This window comes from Oncorhynchus nerka, linkage group LG26, assembly GCF_034236695.1.
Source record: "Oncorhynchus nerka isolate Pitt River linkage group LG26, Oner_Uvic_2.0, whole genome shotgun sequence".
Classification (NCBI taxonomy): Eukaryota; Metazoa; Chordata; class Actinopteri; order Salmoniformes; family Salmonidae; genus Oncorhynchus; species Oncorhynchus nerka.
Genome location: NC_088421.1, coordinates 45195552 through 45207654, shown reverse-complemented (window position 1 = coordinate 45207654; position 12103 = coordinate 45195552). Strand labels below are relative to the sequence as shown.

The 12103-nt window shown below is 42.8% G+C and overlaps 1 protein-coding gene across 3 annotated transcripts in view; it reads right to left on the bottom strand.

The window, feature by feature from the left end:
- The window catches only part of gcgra (glucagon receptor a), a 224410-nt gene that overhangs the window by 33952 nt on the left and 178355 nt on the right, over positions 1 to 12103 (bottom strand). The gene's annotated exons all lie outside the window — the stretch shown is intronic.

Sequence of the window (12103 nt, the reverse complement as noted above, 5' to 3'; positions counted from 1 at the left end):
GGTGTGTCCATACTGTCTGAACTGACTGGGACTATAGATACATGACTGGAATGAGTAGGTGTTTCCATACTGTCTAGAACTGACTGGGACTATAGATACATGACTGGAATGAGTAGGTGTGTCCATACTGTCTGAACTGACTGGGACTATAGATACATGACTGGAATGAGTAGGTGTGTCCATACTGTCTGGAATGAACTGACTGGGACTATAGATACATGACTGGAATGAGTAGGTGTGTCCATACTGGGACTATAGATACATGACTGGAATGAGTAGGTGTGTCCATACTGTCTGAACTGACTGGGACTATAGATACATGACTGGAATGAGTAGGTGTGTCCATACTGTCTGAACTGACTGGGACTATAGATACATGACTGGAATGAGTAGGTGTGTCCATACTGTCTATACTGACTGGGACTATAGATACATGACTGGAATGAGTAGGTGTGTCCATACTGTCTAAACTGACTGGGACTATAGATACATGACTGGAATGAGTAGGTGTGTCCATACTGGGACTATAGATACATGACTGGAATGAGTAGGTGTGTCCATACTGTCTATACTGACTGGGACTATAGATACATTACTGGAATGAGTAGGTGTGTCCATACTGGGACTATAGATACATGACTGGAATGAGTAGGTGTGTCCATACTGTCTATACTGACTGGGACTATAGATACATTACTGGAATGAGTAGGTGTGTCCATACTGTCTAAACTGACTGGGACTATAGATACATGACTGGAATGAGTAGGTGTGTCCATACTGGGACTATAGATACATGACTGGAATGAGTAGGTGTGTCCATACTGTCTATACTGACTGGGACTATAGATACATGACTGGAATGAGTAGGTGTGTCCATACTGTCTAAACTGACTGGGACAATAGATACATGACTGGAATGAGTAGGTGTGTCCATACTGTCTGAACTGACTGGGACTATATATACATGACTGGAATGAGTAGGTGTGTCCATACTGTCTAAACTGACTGGGAATATAGATACATGACTGGAATGAGTAGGTGTGTCCATACTGTCTGAACTGACTGGGACTATAGATACATGACTGGAATGAGTAGGTGTGTCCATACTGTCTAAACTGACTGGGAATATAGATACATGACTGGAATGAGTAGGTGTGTCCATACTGTCTGAACTGACTGGGACTATAGATACATGACTGGAATGAGTAGGTGTGTCCATACTGGGACTATAGATACATGACTGGAATGAGTAGGTGTGTCCATACTGTCTAAACTGACTGGGACTATAGATACATGCCTGGAATGAGTAGGTGTGTCCATACTGTCTGAACTGACTGGGACTATAGATACATGACTGGAATGAGTAGGTGTGCCCATACTGTCTAAACTGACTGGGACTATAGATACATGACTGGAATGAGTAGGTGTGTCCATACTGGGACTATAGATACATGACTGGAATGAGTAGGTGTGTCCATACTGTCTACTGACTGGGACTATAGATACATGACTGGAATGAGTAGGTGTGTCCATACTGGGACTATAGATACATGACTGGAATGAGTAGGTGTGTCCATACTGTCTGAACTGACTGGGACTATAGATACATGACTGGAATGAGTAGGTGTGGCCATACTGCCTAAACTGACTGGGACTATAGATACATTACTGGAATGAGTAGGTGTGTCCATACTGTCTAAACTGACTGGGACTATAGATACATGACTGGAATGAGTAGGTGTGTCCATACTGGGACTATAGATACATGACTGGAATGAGTAGGTGTGTCCATACTGTCTACTGACTGGGACTATAGATACATGACTGGAATGAGTAGGTGTGTCCATACTGGGACTATAGATACATGACTGGAATGAGTAGGTGTGTCCATACTGTCTATACTGACTGGGACTATAGATAAATGACTGGAATGAGTAGGTGTGTCCATACTGGGACTATAGATACATGACTGGAATGAGTAGGTGTGTCCATACTGTCTGAACTGACTGGGACTATAGATACATGACTGGAATGAGTAGGTGTGTCCATACTGTCTAAACTGACTGGGAATATAGATACATGACTGGAATGAGTAGGTGTGTCCATACTGTCTGAACTGACTGGGACTATAGATACATGACTGGAATGAGTAGGTGTGTCCATACTGGGACTATAGATACATGACTGGAATGAGTAGGTGTGTCCATACTGTCTGAACTGACTGGGACTATAGATACATGACTGGAATGAGTAGGTGTGTCCATACTGTCTAAACTGACTGGGACTATAGATACATTACTGGAATGAGTAGGTGTGTCCATACTGTCTAAACTGACTGGGACTATAGATACATGACTGGAATGAGTAGGTGTGTCCATACTGGGACTATAGATACATGACTGGAATGAGTAGGTGTGTCCATACTGTCTACTGACTGGGACTATAGATACATGACTGGAATGAGTAGGTGTGACTGGGACTATAGATACATGACTGGAATGAGTAGGTGTGTCCATACTGTCTATACTGACTGGGAATATAGATACATGACTGGAATGAGTAGGTGTGTCCATACTGTCTGAACTGACTGGGACTATAGATACATGACTGGAATGAGTAGGTGTGTCCATACTGGGACTATAGATACATGACTGGAATGAGTAGGTGTGTCCATACTGTCTAAACTGACTGGGACTATAGATACATGCCTGGAATGAGTAGGTGTGTCCATACTGTCTATACTGACTGGGACTATAGATACATGACTGGAATGAGTAGGTGTGTCCATACTGTCTAAACTGACTGGGACAATAGATACATGACTGGAATGAGTAGGTGTGTCCATACTGGGACTATAGATACATGACTGGAATGAGTAGGTGTGTCCATACTGTCTGAACTGACTGGGACTATAGATACATGACTGGAATGAGTAGGTGTGTCCATACTGTCTAAGCTGACTGGGAATATAGATACATGACTGGAATGAGTAGGTGTGTCCATACTGGGACTATGGGACTATAGATACATTACTGGAATGAGTAGGTGTGTCCATACTGTCTATACTGACTGGGACTATAGATACATGACTGGAATGAGTAGGTGTGTCCATACTGTCTAAACTGACTGGGACTATAGATACATGACTGGAATGAGTAGGTGTGTCCATACTGTCTAAACTGACTGGGACTATAGATACATGACTGGAATGAGTAGGTGTGTCCATACTGTCTAAACTGACTGGGACTATAGATACATGACTGGAATGAGTAGGTGTGTCCATACTGGGACTATAGATACATGACTGGAATGAGTAGGTGTGTCCATACTGTCTATACTGACTGGGACTATAGATACATTACTGGAATGAGTAGGTGTGTCCATACTGGGACTATAGATACATGACTGGAATGAGTAGGTGTGTCCATACTGTCTATACTGACTGGGACTATAGATACATTACTGGAATGAGTAGGTGTGTCCATACTGTCTAAACTGACTGGGACTATAGATACATGACTGGAATGAGTAGGTGTGTCCATACTGTCCACTGACTGGGACTATAGATACATGACTGGAATGAGTAGGTGTGTCCATACTGTCTATACTGACTGGGACTATAGATACATGACTGGAATGAGTAGGTGTGTCCATACTGTCTAAACTGACTGGGAATATAGATACATGACTGGAATGAGTAGGTGTGTCCATACTGTCTGAACTGACTGGGACTATAGATACATGACTGGAATGAGTAGGTGTGTCCATACTGTCTAAACTGACTGGGACTATAGATACATGACTGGAATGAGTAGGTGTGTCCATACTGTCTGAACTGACTGGGACTATAGATACATGACTGGAATGAGTAGGTGTGTCCATACTGTCACTGACTGGGACTATAGATACATGACTGGAATGAGTAGGTGTGTCCATACTGTCTAAACTGACTGGGACTATAGATACATGACTGGAATGAGTAGGTGTGTCCATACTGTCTATACTGACTGGGACTATAGATACATGACTGGAATGAGTAGGTGTGTCCATACTGTCTGAACTGACTGGGACTATAGATACATGACTGGAATGAGTAGGTGTGTCCATACTGTCTAAACTGACTGGGACTATAGATACATGACTGGAATGAGTAGGTGTGTCCATACTGTCTGAACTGACTGGGACTATAGATACATGACTGGAATGAGTAGGTGTGTCCATACTGTCTGAACTGACTGGGACTATAGATACATGACTGGAATGAGTAGGTGTGTCCATACTGTCTGAACTGACTGGGACTATAGATACATGACTGGAATGAGTAGGTGTGTCCATACTGTCTAACTGACTGGGACTATAGATACATGACTGGAATGAGTAGGTGTGTCCATACTGTCTGAACTGACTGGGACTATAGATACATGACTGGAATGAGTAGGTGTGTCCATACTGTCTATACTGACTGGGACTATAGATACATGACTGGAATGAGTAGGTGTGTCCATACTGTCTAAACTGACTGGGACTATAGATACATGACTGGAATGAGTAGGTGTGTCCATACTGGGACTATAGATACATGACTGGAATGAGTAGGTGTGTCCATACTGTCTACATACTGACTGGGACTATAGATACATGACTGGAATGAGTAGGTGTGTCCATGACTGGGACTATAGATACATGACTGGAATGAGTAGGTGTGTCCATACTGTCTATACTGACTGGGACTATAGATACATTACTGGAATGAGTAGGTGTGTCCATACTGTCTAAACTGACTGGGACTATAGATACATGACTGGAATGAGTAGGTGTGTCCATACTGGGACTATAGATACATGACTGGAATGAGTAGGTGTGTCCATACTGTCTATACTGACTGGGACTATAGATACATGACTGGAATGAGTAGGTGTGTCCATACTGTCTAAACTGACTGGGACAATAGATACATGACTGGAATGAGTAGGTGTGTCCATACTGTCTGAACTGACTGGGACTATAGATACATGACTGGAATGAGTAGGTGTGTCCATACTGTCTAAACTGACTGGGAATATAGATACATGACTGGAATGAGTAGGTGTGTCCATACTGTCTGAACTGACTGGGACTATAGATACATGACTGGAATGAGTAGGTGTGTCCATACTGTCTAAACTGACTGGGAATATAGATACATGACTGGAATGAGTAGGTGTGTCCATACTGTCTGAACTGACTGGGACTATAGATACATGACTGGAATGAGTAGGTGTGTCCATACTGGGACTATAGATACATGACTGGAATGAGTAGGTGTGTCCATACTGTCTAAACTGACTGGGACTATAGATACATGCCTGGAATGAGTAGGTGTGTCCATACTGTCTGAACTGACTGGGACTATAGATACATGACTGGAATGAGTAGGTGTGTCCATACTGTCTAAACTGACTGGGACTATAGATACATGACTGGAATGAGTAGGTGTGTCCATACTGGGACTATAGATACATGACTGGAATGAGTAGGTGTGTCCATACTGTCTAAACTGACTGGGACTATAGATACATGACTGGAATGAGTAGGTGTGTCCATACTGGGACTATAGATACATGACTGGAATGAGTAGGTGTGTCCATACTGTCTGAACTGACTGGGACTATAGATACATGACTGGAATGAGTAGGTGTGCCCATACTGTCTAAACTGACTGGGACTATAGATACATGACTGGAATGAGTAGGTGTGTCCATACTGGGACTATAGATACATGACTGGAATGAGTAGGTGTGTCCATACTGGGACTATAGATACATGACTGGAATGAGTAGGTGTGTCCATACTGTCTACTGACTGGGACTATAGATACATGACTGGAATGAGTAGGTGTGTCCATACTGGGACTATAGATACATGACTGGAATGAGTAGGTGTGTCCATACTGTCTATACTGACTGGGACTATAGATACATGACTGGAATGAGTAGGTGTGTCCATACTGGGACTATAGATACATGACTGGAATGAGTAGGTGTGTCCATACTGTCTGAACTGACTGGGACTATAGATACATGACTGGAATGAGTAGGTCTGTCCATACTGTCTAAACTGACTGGGAATATAGATACATGACTGGAATGAGTAGGTGTGTCCATACTGTCTAAACTGACTGGGACTATAGATACATGACTGGAATGAGTAGGTGTGTCCATACTGGGACTATAGATACATGACTGGAATGAGTAGGTGTGTCCATACTGTCTGAACTGACTGGGACTATAGATACATGACTGGAATGAGTAGGTGTGGCCATACTGTCTAAACTGACTGGGACTATAGATACATGACTGGAATGAGTAGGTGTGTCCATACTGTCTAAACTGACTGGGACTATAGATACATGACTGGAATGAGTAGGTGTGTCCATACTGGGACTATAGATACATGACTGGAATGAGTAGGTGTGTCCATACTGTCTACTGACTGGGACTATAGATACATGACTGGAATGAGTAGGTGTGTCCATACTGACTGGGACTATAGATACATGACTGGAATGAGTAGGTGTGTCCATACTGTCTATACTGACTGGGACTATAGATACATGACTGGAATGAGTAGGTGTGTCCATACTGTCTGAACTGACTGGGACTATAGATACATGACTGGAATGAGTAGGTGTGTCCATACTGGGACTATAGATACATGACTGGAATGAGTAGGTGTGTCCATACTGTCTAAACTGACTGGGACTATAGATACATGACTGGAATGAGTAGGTGTGTCCATACTGTCTATACTGACTGGGACTATAGATACATGACTGGAATGAGTAGGTGTGTCCATACTGTCTAAACTGACTGGGACAATAGATACATGACTGGAATGAGTAGGTGTGTCCATACTGGGACTATAGATACATGACTGGAATGAGTAGGTGTGTCCATACTGTCTGAACTGACTGGGACTATAGATACATGACTGGAATGAGTAGGTGTGTCCATACTGTCTAAACTGACTGGGAATATAGATACATGATAAATGACTGGAATGAGTAGGTGTGTCCATACTGGGACTATAGATACATGACTGGAATGAGTAGGTGTGTCCATACTGTCTAAACTGACTGGGACTATAGATACATGACTGGAATGAGTAGGTGTGTCCATACTGTCTAAACTGACTGGGACTATAGATACATGACTGGAATGAGTAGGTGTGTCCATACTGTCTAAACTGACTGGGACTATAGATACATGACTGGAATGAGTAGGTGTGTCCATACTGTCTAAACTGACTGGGAATATAGATACATGACTGGAATGAGTAGGTGTGTCCATACTGGGACTATAGATACATGACTGGAATGAGTAGGTGTGTCCATACTGTCTATACTGACTGGGACTATAGATACATGACTGGAATGAGTAGGTGTGTCCATACTGGGACTATAGATACATGACTGGAATGAGTAGGTGTGTCCATACTGTCTATACTGACTGGGACTATAGATACATGACTGGAATGAGTAGGTGTGTCCATACTGTCTAAACTGACTGGGACTATAGATACATGACTGGAATGAGTAGGGTGTGTCCATACTGGGACTATAGATACATGACTGGAATGAGTAGGTGTGTCCATACTGTCTATACTGACTGGGACTATAGATACATGACTGGAATGAGTAGGTGTGTCCATACTGTCTAAACTGACTGGGAATATAGATACATGACTGGAATGAGTAGGTGTGTCCATACTGTCTGAGTACTGACTGGGACTATAGATACATGACTGGAATGAGTAGGTGTGTCCATACTGTCTAAACTGACTGGGACTATAGATACATGACTGGAATGAGTAGGTGTGTCCATACTGTCTGAACTGACTGGGACTATAGATACATGACTGGAATGAGTAGGTGTGTCCATACTGGGACTATAGATACATGACTGGAATGAGTAGGTGTGTCCATACTGTCTAAACTGACTGGGACTATAGATACATGACTGGAATGAGTAGGTGTGTCCATACTGTCTATACTGACTGGGACTATAGATACATGACTGGAATGGAACTGGGAATATAGATACAGTAGGTGTGTCCATACTGTCTGAACTGACTGGGACTATAGATACATGACTGGAATGAGTAGGTGTGTCCATACTGTCTAAACTGACTGGGACTATAGATACATGACTGGAATGAGTAGGTGTGTCCATGACTGGGACTATAGATACATGACTGGAATGAGTAGGTGTGTCCATACTGTCTACTGACTGGGACTATAGATACATGACTGGAATGAGTAGGTGTGTACCACTGACTGGGACTATAGATACATGACTGGAATGAGTAGGTGTGTCCATACTGTCTGAACTGACTGGGACTATAGATACATGACTGGAATGAGTAGGTGTGGCCATACTGTCTAAACTGACTGGGACTATAGATACATGACTGGAATGAGTAGGTGTGTCCATACTGTCTAAACTGACTGGGACTATAGATACATGACTGGAATGAGTAGGTGTGTCCATACTGACTGGGACTATAGATACATGACTGGAATGAGTAGGTGTGTCCATACTGTCTACTGACTGGGACTATAGATACATGACTGGAATGAGTAGGTGTGTCCATACTGGGACTATAGATACATGACTGGAATGAGTAGGTGTGTCCATACTGTCTATACTGACTGGGACTATAGATACATGACTGGAATGAGTAGGTGTGTCCATACTGGGACTATAGATACATGACTGGAATGAGTAGGTGTGTCCATACTGTCTAAACTGACTGGGAATATAGATACATGACTGGAATGAGTAGGTGTGTCCATACTGTCTGAACTGACTGGGACTATAGATACATGACTGGAATGAGTAGGTGTGTCCATGACTGGGACTATAGATACATGACTGGAATGAGTAGGTGTGTCCATACTGTCTGAACTGACTGGGACTATAGATACATGACTGGAATGAGTAGGTGTGTCCATACCACTGACTGGGACTATAGATACATTACTGGAATGAGTAGGTGTGTCCATACTGTCTAAACTGACTGGGACTATAGATACATGACTGGAATGAGTAGGTGTGTCCATACTGGGACTATAGATACATGACTGGAATGAGTAGGTGTGTCCATACTGTCTACTGACTGGGACTATAGATACATGACTGGAATGAGTAGGTGTGTGTCCATACTGGGACTATAGATACATGACTGGAATGAGTAGGTGTGTCCATACTGTCTATACTGACTGGGACTATAGATACATGACTGGAATGAGTAGGTGTGTCCATACTGTCCATACTGACTGGGACTATAGATACATGACTGGAATGAGTAGGTGTGTCCATACTGTCTAAACTGACTGGGACTATAGATACATGACTGGAATGAGTAGGTGTGTCCATACTGTCTAAACTGACTGGGACTATAGATACATGACTGGAATGAGTAGGTGTGCCCATACTGTCTAAACTGACTGGGACTATAGATACATGACTGGAATGAGTAGGTGTGTCCATACTGGGACTATAGATACATGACTGGAATGAGTAGGTGTGTCCATACTGTCTGAACTGACTGGGACTATAGATACATGACTGGAATGAGTAGGTGTGCCCATACTGTCTAAACTGACTGGGACTATAGATACATTACTGGAATGAGTAGGTGTGTCCATACTGTCTAAACTGACTGGGACTATAGATACATGACTGGAATGAGTAGGTGTGTCCATACTGGGACTATAGATACATGACTGGAATGAGTAGGTGTGTCCATACTGTCACTGACTGGGACTATAGATACATGACTGGAATGAGTAGGTGTGTCCATACTGTCACTGACTGGGACTATAGATACATGACTGGAATGAGTAGGTGTGTCCATACTGTCTATACTGACTGGGACTATAGATACATGACTGGAATGAGTAGGTGTGTCCATGACTGGGACTATAGATACATGACTGGAATGAGTAGGTGTGTCCATACTGTCTAGATACATGACTGGAACTGACTGGGACTATAGATACATGACTGGAATGAGTAGGTGTGTCCATACTGTCTACTGGACTGACTGGGACTATAGATACATGACTGGAATGAGTAGGTGTGTCCATACTGTCTAAACTGACTGGGACTATAGATACATGACTGGAATGAGTAGGTGTGTCCATACTGTCTAAACTGACTGGGACTATAGATACATGACTGGAATGAGTAGGTGTGTCCATACTGTCTAAACTGACTGGGACTATAGATACATGACTGGAATGAGTAGGTGTGTCCATGACTGGGACTATAGATACATGACTGGAATGAGTAGGTGTGTCCATACTGTCTATACTGACTGGGACTATAGATACATGACTGGAATGAGTAGGTGTGTCCACTGACTGGGACTATAGATACATGACTGGAATGAGTAGGTGTGTCCATACTGTCTAAACTGACTGGGACTATAGATACATGACTGGAATGAGTAGGTGTGTCCATACTGTCTATACTGACTGGGACTATAGATACATGACTGGAATGAGTAGGTGTGTCCATACTGGGACTATAGATACATGACTGGAATGAGTAGGTGTGTCCATACTGTCTGAACTGACTGGGACTATAGATACATGACTGGAATGAGTAGGTGTGTCCATACTGTCTAAACTGACTGGGACTATAGATACATGACTGGAATGAGTAGGTGTGTCCATACTGTCTAAACTGACTGGGACTATAGATACATGACTGGAATGAGTAGGTGTGTCCATACTGTCTGAACTGACTGGGACTATAGATACATGACTGGAATGAGTAGGTGTGTCCATACTGGGACTATAGATACATGACTGGAATGAGTAGGTGTGTCCATACTGTCTAAACTGACTGGGACTATAGATACATGACTGGAATGAGTAGGTGTGCCCATACTGTCTAAACTGACTGGGACTATAGATACATGACTGGAACGAGTAGGTGTGTCCATACTGGGCCTATAGATACATGACTGGAATGAGTAGGTGTGTCCATACTGGGACTATAGATACATGACTGGAATGAGTAGGTGTGTCCATACTGTCTACTGACTGGGACTATAGATACATGACTGGAATGAGTAGGTGTGTCCATACTGGGACTATAGATACATGACTGGAATGAGTAGGTGTGTCCATACTGTCTATACTGACTGGGACTATAGATACATGACTGGAATGAGTAGGTGTGTCCATACTGGGACTATAGATACATGACTGGAATGAGTAGGTGTGTCCATACTGTCTGAACTGACTGGGACTATAGATACATGACTGGAATGAGTAGGTCTGTCCATACTGTCTAAACTGACTGGGAATATAGATACATGACTGGAATGAGTAGGTGTGTCCATACTGTCTAAACTGACTGGGAATATAGATACATGACTGGAATGAGTAGGTGTGTCCATACTGTCTAAACTGACTGGGACTATAGATACATGACTGGAATGAGTAGGTGTGTCCATACTGGGACTATAGATACATGACTGGAATGAGTAGGTGTGTCCATACTGTCTAAACTGACTGGGACTATAGATACATGCCTGGAATGAGTAGGTGTGTCCATACTGTCTATACTGACTGGGACTATAGATACATGACTGGAATGAGTAGGTGTGTCCATACTGTCTAAACTGACTGGGACTATAGATACATGACTGGAATGAGTAGGTGTGTCCATACTGTCACTGACTGGGACTATAGATACATGACTGGAATGAGTAGGTGTGTCCATACTGTCTGAACTGACTGGGACTATAGATACATGACTGGAATGAGTAGGTGTGTCCATACTGTCTAAACTGACTGGGACTATAGATACATGACTGGAATGAGTAGGTGTGTCCATACTGGGACTATAGATACATGACTGGAATGAGTAGGTGTGTCCATACTGTCTATACTGACTGGGACTATAGATACATGACTGGAATGAGTAGGTGTGTCCATACTGTCTAAACTGACTGGGACTATAGATACATGACTGGAATGAGTAGGTGTGTCCATACTGTCTAAACTGACTGGGACTATAGATACATGACTGGAATGAGTAGGTGTGTC